General features: G+C 42.2%; 1 long non-coding RNA gene across 1 annotated transcript in view; it reads left to right on the forward strand.

Moving 5' to 3' along the window:
- LOC141070399 (uncharacterized) overlaps positions 1-15955 on the forward strand; it is a 136658-nt gene that overhangs the window by 108927 nt on the left and 11776 nt on the right. Inside the window, exon 3 of the long non-coding RNA XR_012226657.1 lies at positions 13494-13632. This is a non-coding gene — a long non-coding RNA (uncharacterized lncRNA). The remainder of the gene's footprint in view (positions 1-13493; positions 13633-15955) is intronic.

Here is a 15955-nt window from a genome sequence, read left to right on the forward strand (position 1 = left end):
AAGGTGTTTTGATTAAAAAATAGCAATTTGGGATATTTCTTTTTTTAATGGAGTTCACCAAACCTGATAAGTAACATCATATTTTAACAGCTCAGACTTACAGATGCAAAAATTTGGTAATAAAAAAAAAAACTGTCCAAAATATTACCACAAAACCTGAACTGATATATAAATATATAAAAAACATTAGGGCAAATTTATGAAAATTTTCTAATAGAAAAATTGTCTGTTGCCCGTATCAACCAATCCCAGCTCAGTTTTCATTTTAACAGAGCAGTGTAAGTAATGAAAGCTGGGCACTGATTGGATATTTTGGTAAATGAGGCCTCTCTCTCTAGGTTTTAGGCCACTAAGTCCTTATCAGGTCTTTATGCAGCTGAATTTGCCAACAATTTGCCATGATTTTTCTTATTTCTCAGCTCCAAATTTGTGACATGTTCTTGGCAAAAAGAGGTAGAGTCTATGTAAAGCCTTGTCTTAAATTGGGTGGTCCAGTTTGGGGTCTGGCTATTGCCAAGGTGGCCGGATTGACCAAACCCTATGTTATTAACACATGCCAATATCAAAATCAACCGTTTTGGCTCTGAGGAGTCAAAGATCTTATAAGTAGCCTGACATGAGTCCAGGACTCTCCTCTAGTGGCATCAGGCACGTGCGCAGCATAGCAAGGTGTCCTTGACTTCACCGAGCATTGTTTTAATAAGAGGATCCCAAACTACTCTTGGGTAACCTTTTAGCTCTTACAGCTTTTCCTATTGCTGAAACAGCCTGCTTTTAGGTATGTTTGGAGCTGTAAATACCAGGGGCTCATTGACATGATGATGGTTCAGCAGCCCCAACACCTGTGACAGGTTTCCTTTAAAGGGTTTGTCTGGCCATGGGGATCAAGTTTGCAATCACTCTATGTGATTGCAGACTTGTCAATTCTCACAGTGTGGACAGTTCGCACTGTCAGGATTCTCTTGGGTGGGAGTGGCAGTCATGTGATCATATGTATGCGATTTGCATACTTTATTATTATTATTATTATTATTATTATTATTATTATAGCACCATTTATCCCATGACACTTTACATGTGAGGAGGGGTATACATAATAAAAAATACAGTAATCTTAAACACTACAAGTCACGACTGGTACAGGAGGAGAGAGGACCCTGCCCGCGAGGGCACACAATCTACAAGGGATAGGTGAGGATACAGTAGGTGAGGGTAGAGCTGGTTGTGCAGCGGTTTGGTGGATCGGTGGTTACTGCAGGTTGTAGGCTTGTCGGAAGAGGTAGGTCATCAGGTTTCTTTTGAAGATTTCCACGATAGGCGAGAGTCTGATATGCTAGGGTAGAAAGTTCCAGAGAAGAGGTGATGCACGGGAGAAATCTTGTATGCAATTGTGGGAAAAGGAGATAAGAGGAGAGTATAGAAACTAGACGTGTCCAGGCTTGCTTAATTCACTTGCATTGAGCGACGATGTGCACGTCTAGTCTGCGTGTGACAGCAAGAATGCAAATCATATACTTGTGGCCATGCGTCCACCGCTCCTTGCATTTGCACTATAGAATCTTGACAGTTGACATTCTGTGCACAGTGAGGAATCAAAAGTCTACAGTTACATAGAGTAAAACCCTTTTAAACCTATGTTCACTGGATGCGGTTGAATTGGGTTCTTGGCTGCTGTTTCACAGCAAAAATCCCCAAAATAAAGTTAACCCTATTACAAGGATCACAAATTGCCAGACTTATGAATAAGGGTATGTTCACACGACTTTTTATAGAGGCATGTCAACTGGTGGAGTTTTTCCCTGGAGCATCTTCTTTGTTATATTTTTTGCTGTTTTTGTGGCCGGTTTGCCATCGGTGTCTTTTGGACTGATCAGTTTATTTAGATGCTTCACATCTTTCAAAGCCTGAAGCATTTAAACAAGAGGGAATATATGCACGCAAGCTGTTTTAACATGGTTGTGAAAAAGTTCATTTATTACTTTTAACTTTTATTGGGTGATTTCTCAGTCCGCCTGAAAAGGACATCTTGTACGCATACCCTAAAAAGGTTTTCTGGCGCTGTGCAGCGCAACTCACTTTTCACATCAGAAATCATCGGTGCTGCTAATGTTTCGACCTCTCACATCTTCAGATCACGCATGTGTCCTATTCATATCCTTTCCATATTCTATCCCAAGCCATACAGAGCCACCTTCCACATTTAAAGTGTGCGAAGCCCATGATGTTATAACACCACTCATCTACAAAGACAGATCCGCGATGCATGCTGCATAGCGCTGGATGGTTCCTTTTTATAGCCAGGTGCTCCAGGCTTATTATCATGGCCACATACACGTGTTCAGGTCAAAATACTCCATTGCCTTTTGAGGACATCCCTGCAGTATTTTGAGGACAACTCCGTATGTAGTCGTTGGTCTAACAGAAATGAAACAGCTGTTTTGCATGTTTCTATAAGTGGTTGACATACGCCACCAACCTCGAGTTTACGGTTTGTAGATTATACATTATTACACTTTTATGAGTTTACACTTTGGGGCTGGTGAACTATACACAGTGAAGGTAAAAGTGAGAGATTAGCGGCACTCCCAAACCTTTCAGGTGCTGTCAGTTGGTTTCCTAACGTGTCTTTTGTTGTTGCGAATTACAGGAACGTTTATCAGTTGTTAAACAGAAAACTTCCGTAACTTGCAAATAAGGTCAAGGGCTTTTCTTTCATGGCTTTCAAGTTCTGCAAGGATGTTTGTTTTTTTAATCTATTCACTTTGCATGATATCCGGGAGATGGTTATTTTATATATATATATATATACTGTCTAGAATCTCTTTTGCTTGTTTACTTAGCTTCTCGACCTAAAATAATGTGGATTAGATAATTTCCATTTTTGAGGAGCAGGCAATCTTGTTCATAAAAGCCTGTCATTTCAGGTCCCTTTTCAGAATAACCCGTTGTGTGTGTACTTGAGATGTAACACAACTTCTGGGCATTTTATGATTTAATCCTGTATTTTTAGTTTAACAGTTTTTTCCTCTGCAGGCTACCTTTCTAATTTTCTGTTGTCTTTGAGCTAGTGAGTAGAGACTAGTTGCTATGATGCCTACCATACACAGACTTGAGGGACTCTTGCTCCCTTATCTCCATTAAGCGTATGTTCAGAAACAGCAGGCAGCAACATGCAGGTGATTATACAGCAGTACTGAGCAGTGTAGATGTGAATCCAGCCTTGGGGGACAATAAAACACTACAAAGCAACAGCAGAATGGAAGACATATAATAGAGATGGGCAATGTAGATGTCTATTCATTCATGGGGTAAGGCAAAACACTTACTACAAAGTTGTAGCAGTATGAAGGACTTTATATATATTAGAACTGGGCAGTGTATCTGTGAATCCAATCTGAGGTTACATAAAATATTTATAAAAAAAAAAAAAAAAACAGCATTGTCTGTTTCTCTAAATCTCGCCACACTACTCCTTCATTCTTGGCTCCATAGATTTCAATAGACAGATTAACACTGATCCCTCAGTGAGCTTGCAGTCCATTTTGTATTCAGAAGGAGGACTTTTAACAGTTTTTTAGATGTATGATCTGTCTGCATTACAATAAACTGCCTCTTCCTTCTACACAGGCTTGTTTAAGTTTCTCATACTTAAAGTGAGATTCAAACCATTGTAAATGCATTCTTATGGCTAAGGACAACTCATAATTTTTTGATCAGTGGAAGTCTGACTACTAGGATCTGCACCTATTCTGATATTGAAAAGTCTCAGGATCTAGATTCCTTTCAGAGTGTCTGTGTCTGGTAGTGCTACTGTACAGGGAGTAGCTAAACTAGAGCTACGCCCCTTCAACTTCAGATTGGTGTGAGTCTTAGAAGAAAGCAAAGGCACATCGTGGCGCACTGCGGCAGCCTTGACATTTAATCCAAGACATGAGTAAAACTATCATTTATGGCTTGAATACAATGTAAGGACCACAGCCAACAGTGGCCATAGTGGAACCCACTGGAAAAGAAAGTGAGAAGACCATCAGAAGACAAACAATGTGGTGCAGTGTATAAGCTGTGGGCAAGCAGGTGAGTATCTGAGTATTGGAAGACAAACAATATGGTGCAATGGAGAAGCTGTGGGCAAGCAGTTGAGTATCTGAGTATTGGAAGACAAACAACATGGTGCAATGGAGAAGCTGTGGGCAAGCAGTTGAGTATCTGAGTATTGGAAGACAAACAATGTGGTGCAATGGATAAGCTGTGGGCAAGCAGTTGAGTATCCAAGTATCGGAAGACAAACAATATGGTGCAATGGAGAAGCTGTGGGCAAGCAGTTGAGTATCTGAGTATTGGAAGACAAACAACATGGTGCAATGGAGAAGCTGTGGGCAAGCAGTTGAGTATCCGAGTATCGGAAGACAAACAGTATGGTGCAATGGAGAAGCTGTGGGCAAGCAGTTGAGTATCCAAGTATCGGAAGACAAACAATATGGTGCAATGGATGGGCCGTGGTCCAGCAGTTGAGTATCTGAGTATCTATAGGTGAGCAATGTGTTATTTCAAACAAAAATACCGTAAGTAAAAAAAATCTGCTGGTAAGAAATCTTCCCCCATAGTGTTTTAGGGAATAAAGACTATTTTTTTATGTCAACTTTAACTGTCTTTTATTTTTTACTAGTAAATGTTACATGAAAGTCAATGGAGAAACAAAACACTACAAACCACACTTTTTGTTTGCGGCACTTTAATGTATTTTTGGGTACAGGGCATTTTATTTATAAAAACACAGCATGTTCTAGTTATGGAGTGAGGAGGGCCTCCAGCAGGTTTCTCATGCAGCATTTTGGTGAAAAACAACGTTTTAGAGCATTTTTCATAACATTTTTGGGTCCAGAAACGTTGAGCCTGGATGTATTTTTTTCAGTTAGTGTCATCTTTTTCTAAAAACACTGCATGCTCCGGGTGTTGCAGTTTGTACATACATTAAACTTTCCACAAGACTAAAAACACGGCAGAAAAAAAACTTATTATGAAGTGGATAAAAATGAAAAATGCAACCAAAAAGATTTGCAAAAACAAAATGAAAAAATCAGTAAGTTAAGGCTGGGGCTAAACGGCAACTTAGACCTAAGTTGGCTAGGTATCGTTACATCACAGCACTGTACAAGAGAATGGAGTTATATCGCGATCCCCAAAGTACTGCGACAAGTAAGTTGCAAGAAGTCCAACCGGTTGAATATTTTGTGACTTACTTGTGTCAGTACCCTAGGGGTCCCATTCCCTTGTATTGTGCTATCATGTAGCAGCGCACCCAGTCATTTTTGGTTTAGCACAGATGTCGCAGTCAAAGTCGTCAAGAAACCTCAACTTAAGTGTTTATAAAAGATCTAAAAAGAGCTACTGCAAAGAGTCATTTCAAGAAAATCTGCCGCTTTTTGTTATAATATACTAAATAAGTAAAATTTCATGAGGTTATACATTAAAAAACATTTAAGGACTCTCACCAATCCTGAAAAAGACTCATCGAGCATTTGTGATCAACACTCCTACAGAGAGTGAATGGGACAGTGCATTCTACCGCTTTATTCCCACACTGGACTTTGGGACTTACATTCTCATGATCGATGGGAGTCCCATTGGTCATAGTACCTGATCTCCTTTCATTAACCTCCAATTTAATTTTTTTTTGCACACGTCAGACTCCTTATGTATTAGCATAACTAACTGATAGATCAGAATTGATGGCATTACCATTTGGCATCAGTTCTCCTCTGCGGCAAATTCCCAGTTTACAGAATCACTTGGATGGGAAGCCACAGCTTAAGAGACCTATCAGATCTGTTTACCGTAGGATTCAGGGGACTTTATTGTATTGCTCTGATTTCTGTCAAGCCGTCTTCCGCCGCACATACCTTACATTCTTCAGGAAGAAAACAGAGATCATGAGCTTAGAGAGGCTGATTGTGAATATTTATATTCCCTGCCTACCCTTTATCCGGCATTAGGCCATAAGACTAGGCACAAGCTGAAAGACAGAATTATGTGCTCGATGCAGTGTGCCAAGGTATTATCAGATATCTGTCTAATGAAACCACTCGCTTTCCTCAGGTTTTACATGGATGATGCTACTTGGAGGTCTGAAATTCTGAAGTTCTGGGTCATGTGATTAATAGCATTCATTAATATTACTTAGCTTGGATCTTGGTGGAGTTGCAGCTTTTTCTTTATAAAGGACTTGAAGGAAATGTCCACCACTTAACTCCGTACTTTATAAGTCATCTATTCTCCACTTTTCTGATACAGAGATCCAAATTCTCTCCATATGAGTTAGTTGAAAAAACTCTGATTGACTAATTATGCCACAAAGAGGATATGAAAGGAATTTTGCAATCCATTAGATCTAGATCCCAGCATTGAGATCATCGTTAGAAGGGTTTGGGGGTCAAGCATGGGCCTTACCATGGTTTTGGAGATGAGGGGAAACTGCAGAACAGAACCTTCCATTTTAATAACTGTCCCAGTGGAAGGACCATCACTGAGTTAACATTTATCACACATCTAGTCAGTATACAATAAATGATTCTGGCCAAGGCGCCTCTCAAAATAGTATGCAGTAAATCTATCTCTACTGTTGGTTGCAGACATGCGAGATCGCTGTGTGTGACATGGATCAGCGACCAGCCCCCTTGCCGGGTATCGCTGATTGCGCTCCATCGTCCTGGGCCATTTTTTGATTGTTGGTCTCCCACTGGCCAGCACGCATCACTGCGTGTGGCAGCGAGAGACCAGCGATCAGCGACACTGGATGCTGGTTTCCAATGTAAACATTGGGTATCTAACAGCCGCGCTTGCTCGCTGGTCCTGATTGCTGGAGGGGCTGTCTAACAATGGATGGGATCGCTGGGACCCTGAGAATTTTTGCACAATAGGCTGAAAGGAATGTGGATCAGCAGGGATATGGATTTAGGTAATGCTGGTTGTCAGACAAACATCAAAAGCAGAACACTCTAGAAGGCACATAACTAAGAGGGCTGATTAAAAGGAAATTAAAAGTCTGAAGCAGAACCCAGGTGTAGATAGCAGAATCCACAACAAATTGTAATCAATTGTGAACAATCTCTAATAAAAGTTTGTGATGCTAATGTAAGAGGAAAGACAAGATTAGGCATATCTCACTCACACTGGTTCTGGAACTACCGGGACTGTCACCAATGTTGCAGGGGGGGAAGACTTTCAGACAAGGACCGACCTTTCCATGTGGCTGTGGTAGGCGGAGCCGTGCTAAAAGCGCGGTGCACTGGAAAAAGAGGGAGAGTCCAGGCAGAAAAGCTAAGCGGGCAGTTGAGCGCAGTGTCAGCTGTGAGAGCAGAGGAGTCATTGGGCGCAGCCCGACTTGACAGACCCCTGGGATACCGGTCTACTGTGGGGGGGACGATGGACTGCCAGTTTCCCGCTTACCTCTGTGTCTGGAGGTGACTCACATTTGCAACCAATGACTGTAACGTGCACGCGGTGCAATGGGAAGCAGGTGACTAGGGCAAAGCCCCTTAGCCTTATACGTGCACACACTGCGGAGCAAAGTCTCGTTCCAACGGTGCCTTGTACTGTACTGATCACAGCTTCTTGGCGTATGTGAGTGTGGGAACCTTCCACAACCTTCCTGGATCATTCACCCCTCATGTGGACTGGAATCCCGTCTTCTACAGACACCACTGAGACATCATGTGCCGCTGTTGTCGATGCCACCGTTGGAGAACCAAGACGCAATCATGAAGACTACACACTGATAAGTTTGACCTTCTCCCTCCTATCAAACCCTAGTTCGTTCCTGCCCTTCCCCTTTCCAAACTCCCTGTCCAGTCCTCCGTCCTAACATACCCCCATTTCCTCACACTCCCTGCGTGGAGTATTCCTGTTGTTAATAAATCCCTGTTAACTCTTGATCTGTCTCCTGTCCATGACGACTTCCTGCATTCCTGCGATTTCTACATTTACAGCAAACAATGGGTTCACCAGCAGATCACAGAAGCAGCTGATGCAAATAATACAAATCACAGGAGTCTGAGGAGATGGTAACAGAAGAAAATGGATGGTGGCAATTTCCAAAAAAAAAAAGACAACTGAAAACATTACAGTTTCATTATTCAGACAAAGGAGTGTGTCCAAATAGGTTATAAAAGGTTATGGGGAATGATGTCACTACAGATCTCTGAGCCACTTGTAGGACCCGACATGGAGCACAAAAAAGGTGGCAGTCATAACACAAGGAAGCAGAGGTTGGCCATGAAAACAAGACAGGTGAAAAATAGGTGGACTTTGAGTTCTGGAAAGGCAAGACATTGAACAATGCCAGATAAAATATAAAAAGTGAGGGGGGAAGGATATTCCAGCATCTATTGTGCTGGCAGATACTGATACAGACAAACTGCTCACTGGAGAAGAGCGGATTGCAAGTTACAGAGCATGTGAATTCTGGCTGTTCCTGGACATACTACACTGTTTGTGTGTCCCAAAATCAGTTTTATTTTGTTGTACGGCATGAGGGCAGCAAGACACTGATATCATACAGATTGTTTGATAGGATAAACTTTAATACAATTATAAAACTTTTTGTGAAAATTGCTAAATTAAAAAACTTGTGCAGAAAAAGCTTTAAAATGTAAAGAACATGAATTATCTCTACATTTAGCATCTTATGAACTGAAGCTCTCGGGTTTATTGGATATTGCCATGATGTAGAATGCCCTTAATCTCTACCATGCTTCATGCCAAAGGAGAACATACAGGGGTTTTGTGCATCACAGTGACACCTGAAGACAAATCACTTGCATGCGTGCTTCTGACCGTTTATATTTTGTGGTCACCACCAAAAAGACCCAAATATCCTGCCTTAATGCAACTGGGCTGAAGAAATTCACATTAGCCTACAAATCAGGTCTGTAAGCTCAAAGTTCCTCTACTGTGTGGGTAAATCAAGATAAATACTCCTGCTGAAATTATGAAAATCTTACTCCATCTCAAGGGTACAGACAGTGCCGACATGGTGTTCCTGGCACAGGTCACCTGTATGTGGAAGGCGGGCGTGTTCCATGGTTTATGGTGGTTTTTAATCCAGTGTTGGAATGCTTGGGATGTGTCCTCATGGAGGTTTTGTGACCTATAGAACATTCCTAATGTACTAATGAGCCTTACATGTTCTCGTAAGGGAATATTACGCTTTGAAGGACACTCTTATTATAATCCAAGATGAAACTCCGAAATGCTTTTTGAATAGTTTTTTTTATAGTTTGAGTATTTTTTGTCCATCTGCAATGGCTCGAAACAGGACCTTGATGTTCACATTAGTTTCCAGTTTTCTGCCGGGCGAACCATGAATTACGGAATGATGGATCTGATACATGCTGGATTACAATGGAGACCAATGAGATCCTTTGACTCAAATTTGTTTCTAATGTGAAGGAACTTGAAGTGAATACACTCAAGAAAGCCGTCAACACAGATGTCTCAAAGGACAAGTTCCTTCTAAGGGTATATGCACATGTTGCGGATTGCTGTGCGGATTTTTCCATGCGGAATCTGCTTATTTTGGCAGAATCCGCATGTCAAATTCCGCGTGCTTTTCCTGCGGATTTATTATGGATTTTGTGCGGATTTCGCCTGCGTTTTTAGACCTGCGGATTCCTATAGTGAAATGGGTGTAAAAACGGTGCGGAATCCGCACAAAAAATTGACATCTGCGGAAAATAAACCGCCGAGTTTCCGCGCGGATTTTACCGCAGCATGTGCATTGATTTACATTGTACTGTAAATCACTAGCAAATCCGCAATGGTTATGTTTCATATCAGCTGGAAGAATCAATTTCCCGGCTCTTTTGTCTGACTCAGAATTTAGAATTAAAGTAACCTCTGCATCAAGAAGAAACAAAGAGACTATGAAGTTCAAAGAAGGGCATGGTGGGTTTTTCTTTTGGGGGGGGTGGTAGTCATTTTTTATTTTACTATCTCCCTGTGCCCATATTTCAAAATGAAAGTTTTTTTAGGGGTAAACAAGCCTTTCAATATAATGGTGTAGTTGCAAAGTCCTTGAATGAAGAGCAGAAAACAAACAACATGTATTTCAGCTCAGATGTCAGCATTTTGGGTGGAAGTGACTCCATTTGTTTGCTGATCTACGTGTTTCACCAATAATTTCCTGTTGCTGTACAATCATTAGACGTTGCTGCTATAATTCCCTCCAGATTTCTCCCATACCGCGGGCTTTCCAGGAACAGAATTATTATTATTTTGCAAGTGGCTGTTTTCATTTTAATTATCCAATGTCCAATTAGTCAGGTCTCACAATCAGCCCATGGCCAGCTCCAATTATACTGTCACTATTTTAGTTTTCTTTTGTTAATTGCGCCTCTCGCCCTTTTGTCCGCCCCCAGAGTCTATGTCAGCTCTCATTTAGGTCTGCACTACATGTGTTAGAAAACTCCACTTTTTTTTTCATTTTATTTAGCCTTGAAGAGAATGCACGTGACAAATGATGCTATTTTGATATTATTCCAGATAGTTCCACTGTTGAGAACTTTTGTCTAGGTGGTAAAAATCAAACGAACTTCTAGGATTGACATCAACTTCTACAATCCTTTCTGGGGATTTTCACTTTGGCTCTGAGTTTTAATGAACTGGAAAGCATGGAGCACACAGGAAAGATCACCAAGCTGCTTTTAGGCAGCAGGAGCTGAAGTGAAGGGGGTCTCCTGCTAAGTGTTGGTTCAGGCATCTGCACCCTACATTGAGAACAGGAATGCCAGATTCCCGTGTATTTTACTCTTCTCATTTGACGTTGGGTCAAGGCCTATTGGGGTACCATTTCTCACTGTTGGCTTAAGGGGGTTTTACACTAAGCGATATCGCTAGCAATATCGCTAAAACGTCACCGGTTTTGTGACGTTATAGCGATATTGCTAGCGATATCGCTATGTGTGATACTTACCAGCGACCGGCTCCCCCGCTGTCCATCGCTGATCGCGCGAGAATGTCCAGCTCCATTTCTCGTCGGGCGCTTCCTGCTGTGACTTCCTGCTGTGACGACGAGCGACGCGTGGAGGCGGGCGGGAGGACGTCAGGATCGCTGTGTGTGAAAGGTGAGTATCATGCGCTGCGTCGCTGCTGCATCGCTGTGAGGTCTTTCTGTATGAAAGCTCACTAGCGATCATTTAGCGATGCACCAGCGATCCTGACCGGGTCGGATCGCTGGTCGGATCGCTGGTGCATCGCTAAATGTAAAAGGGCCTTTAGGAAGACTCACAGGCCAGGAAATGCTCCCTGGAAGAAGGGTATTATCTCTCACCAAAGAGAAAGAAAGCTGGTTCTCTTGTACTAGGTGCCTAGTTCCAGCTCGGAGTTCTAAAGGATCTATAAAACAGTGACTTTCCTTCAGTTGCATCTTCTGTCAGATATCTGTATACCCTTTCCAAAGTTGCCTCCAAACACTCTTCATTGCTTTGCCTCTGAACCTCCAAAACACACCGCATGTTGTTTACTGCAATGTCTGTTACTGTACATGCTGAGAAAGTCCTAGTTCCTATTTCTAACATAGCTATAGGCCTTATATATAGACCTTAATTTACCAGAAAGAAAAAGATGTTCAAGATATTCTTTTCGGACTCCATTGGGTTTTCTATAAATCAATAAATCTTAGGTTTTGTTGCATGGAACAGCGTAGTGGACTGTGTTCTTCCGTACAGTGGCATCCAGAAAAAAACTTGTACCTTATGTAGGTCTTTACAGTAACATCCTTCTAAAACTTATGTCAGATGGGCACTGTAAAAATATGACGTGAAAAGACCCACAATCTTTCACTCTTGTTTTGCCTGGAATCATGCCATCTTTATGGCTCCTTGTACCCAGAGATCCTTTGATAAAAGTAAATGCCCACTCCATAATGGTCACATATTGGATCTTCAACAGACACCTGTAAAATGCAACATCTTTCACTCTTCTCTTTTCTTGAAAAACGCCATTGTCATTTCCCCTTGACCTCAGGAATCTTTTGACAAAGGTAAGTGTGGCACCACAGAGGTACTGCACCTTCTCCTAAGGTGTGGTGCCCCAACAACTGGGTAAGTTGGGAACTCCTTTCCACACTCCAACACCTGCACCCACACAAAGGATAGTTCAGCAATGGACCAGATTGCAGCTCCATGCTTAGAGGGTAGCAGAGCACCTTTCGTGGGTCCTTGCTTCGTAACACTAGATATGCTGGGAGGTGGGTGGAGTTAGAGATCTAAAAGAGTGGGAAAGTTTAGAATTACAGGTCAGTCTGACGGGAGGTCAGGCGGGAGAAGGACAGTCAGTCAGGAGAGTCTGAGGACGGGTCCGAGAGGGAAGGAGATCCCTAGGAGAGGAAAAAGTGCTGCAGCTGCCTCAGTGACCTGAGCCAGCTGGCACAGGAAAGGAACAGAAGGAGAAAGACGTAGAACTGCAACCTAAGCTTCCATAAGAGAGAGAAGGAACAGCGTGGAACGAAGGAGTAGGAGAACAGAGAGGAGTTGTGGGTTGGAAGAGGAACCCTGCCTATAGGTTCTCAGCGCAAGGTCGTGGCCCGGTCCCCGAGGTTGTATGGACACTTATGGTTCTGCAGCAGACACCGGTGGAGTAGTTGGCTGTAAATGCACTACTCCCATCCAAGACTTGGGGCACAACAGCAACTGAATAGAGAGCCAGGACTCTGGAGAAAGGAGTCCCTGAGAAAAGGCTACAGCTGTCTGTCATACAAGTAGAGTTGTTAGGAACATCTGACAGGAGGAACTTCAGAGTACCACGGTACTGGAGCTCTTCACACTAAAAGGCGCAATAGAGGAGTCGTTCAGGAAAGGTAAATGTTGGCGGAGTGTGCCTGACTTGCCCGGGAGGTTGATTGAGTCTCTGCCCCAGAGGACACGGCACGGAGGCAGGCACCAGTGTTTACCACGAACTGTGAGTAAAGCTTTGGAACTGCAAGCCCTGGTGTCTTCCATTTATCTGTGCGCCAGCACCGTCAGCACCGCTACATCTGAGTATCAGCATTCCTCACACTGCCTGCGCCTATACACTGCCCTGGGGTTACAGCTTCACCTGTGGGGAGCTACACCATCTATGCTACAACACACCATCAGCCCCAGAGGATCTGCACGCAGCGTTGGCTTAACATCTTGCTTGCCAAACACAACAGGTGGCGTCACTAACTATTCCATTCCACTTAAATTACATCACATTTCACCATTAATTGGGCGCCCAGGGCCACGGACCGGGTCACCGCTGCTGTGACACATTCCCCTGACACCGGCCCGGTATGAGTACCCCACAGCCCTGGGTGGGGGTAACCCATAAGTGCCCTCAATTAGTCACATCTTAGACTTTCAGCCAACCCTACAAAATACAATGTATTTCACTCTTACATTTACAGGCATAATGTCAGTGTCATTGCCACAGACATAAAAAAGAACCCTCTGAAAAAGGTTTATTCCTCCCCTTAGTCACATCTTGGACACCCAAAGGACATTGCAAAACGCAATATGAAAATAACCTCAGTCTTTCACTCATGACGTCTCTGGAATCATGACATCTTCCAGCAACAGTTTATTGTCCCTTGCTACTAGCAACCCTTGGAAAAAGGTAAGTGCACCCTTTGAAGTCCAATGGACCATACAAGTCGCAACATCTTTTGTTAGGTGTAATCAACCGTATCTCCTCTCGTCCGAGAATTGGAGCAATTTTTTTAATCGCACTGTGATCAAACTATCAGAGTGTGATCCAATTTTGTTGGATGTGGAAAGATGGAGATAAAAAATGTTTGCATCTTCTCCATTCTATTAATACGTGAAAATTGGACCATACTTGGATGTGTTCCGAGTGTGCTCCAATTTGTTTGACAGACTCTTTGACTTACATGGCAGAGTGCGATCCGATAATCAGATGTAAATTGTGTATACTGCAATTTTTTCCTTGGACAGACTCTGGCCAAGTAAAAAATCAGACATGTGCATGGCCCCATAAAATAACATTGGTCTGAGTGCAATCCTACAGCGGCTACAGAAAGTATTCAGACCCCTTTAAATTTTTCATTCTTTGTTTCATTGCAGCATTTGGTAAATTCAAAAAAAAGTTTTTTTTCTCATTAATGTACACTCTGCACCCCATCTTGACTGAAACAAAACAGAAATGCAGAAACTTTTGCAAATTTATTAAAAAAGAAAAACTAAAATATCACATGGTCATAAGTATTCAGACCCTTTGCTCAGACACTTATATTTAAGTCACATACTGTCCATTTCCTTGTGAACCTCCTTGTGATAGTTCTACTCCTTCATTGGAGTCCAGCTGTGTTTAATTAACCCCTTAAGCCCCAAGGGTGGTTTGCACGTTCATGACCGGGCCAATTTTTACAATTCTGACCACTGTCCCTTTATGAGGTAATAACTCTGAAACGCTTCCATGGATCCTGGTGATTCTGATGTTGTTTTCTTGTGACATATTGTACTTCATGATAGTGGTAAAATTTCATTCAAACAACTTGCGTTTATTTGTGAAAATTTTTTTAAAATTTCACAATTTTCCAACTTTGAATTTTTATGCCCTTAAATCACAGAGATACGGCACAAAAAAAACTTAATAAGTAACATTTCCCTCATGTTTGCTTTACATCAGCACAATTTTGGAGCCAAAATTTTTTTTTTGTTAGGAAGTTATAAGGGTTAAAAGTTGACCAGCGATTTCTCATTTTTGCAACACCATTTTATTTTTACGGGCCACATCACATTTGAAGCCACTTTGAGGGGTCTATATGATAGAAAATACCCAAAAGTGACACCATTCTAAAAACTGCACCTCTTAAGGTGCTCAAAACCACATTCAAGAAGTTTATTAACCCTTCAGGTGCATCACAGGAATTTTTTGAATATTTTTTAAAAAATGAACATTTAACTTTTTTTCACAAAAAAATACTTCAGGTTCAATTTTTTTTATTTTACCAAGGGTAACAGGAGAAATTGGACTGCAAAAGTTATTGTGCAGTTTGTCCTGAGTACGCTGATACCTGATATGTGGGGGGAACCACTGTTTCGGCGCATGGCAGAGCTCAGAAGGGAAGGAGCGCTGTTTGACTTTTTCAATGCAAAATTGGCTGGAATTCAGATCGGATGCCATGTCACGTTTGGAGAGCCCCTGATGTACCTAAACAGTGGAAACCCCCACAAGTGACCCCATTTTGGAAACTAGACCCCCCAAGGAACTTATCTAGATATGTGGTGAGAACTTTGAACCCACAAGGGCTTCACAGAAGTTTATAACGTACAGCGGTACAATTAAAAAATCATATTTTTTTCCACAAAAATGATCTTTTCACCCCCAATTTTTATTTTTCCAAGAGTAACAGGACCCTAAAAGTTATTGTGTAATTTGTCCTGAGTACGCTGATACCCCATATGTGGGTGTAAATGACTATTTGGGCGCATGGCAGAGCTCAGAAGGGAAGCAGCGCCATTTGACTTTTTTGGCTGCAATTGAGATCGAACACCATGTCACGATTGGAAAACCCCTGATGTACCAAAACAGTGGAAACCCCCCACAAATGTCACCATTTTGGAAACTAGACCCCCCCAAGGAACTTATCTAGATGTGTGGTGAGAGCTTTGAACCCCCAAGGGCTTCACAGAAGTTTGTAACGTACAGCCGTACAATTAAAAAATCATATTTTTTCCACAAAAATGATCTTTTCACCCTCAATTCTTATTTTTCCAAGGGTAACAGGACCCTAAAAGATATTGTGCAATTTGTCCTGAGTACGCTGATACCCCACATGTTGGGGTAAACCACTATTTGGGCGCATGGCAGAGCTCGGAAGGGAAGCAGTGCCATTTGACGTTTTTGGCTGGAATTGAGATCGGACACCATGTCGCGTTTGGAAAGCCCCTAATGTACCAAAACAGTGAAAACCCCC

The sequence above is a fragment of the Dendrobates tinctorius genome, unplaced genomic scaffold (genome assembly GCF_039654945.1).
Source record: "Dendrobates tinctorius isolate UK_male_01 unplaced genomic scaffold, ASM3965494v1 ptg000014l, whole genome shotgun sequence".
Classification (NCBI taxonomy): domain Eukaryota; kingdom Metazoa; phylum Chordata; class Amphibia; order Anura; family Dendrobatidae; genus Dendrobates; species Dendrobates tinctorius.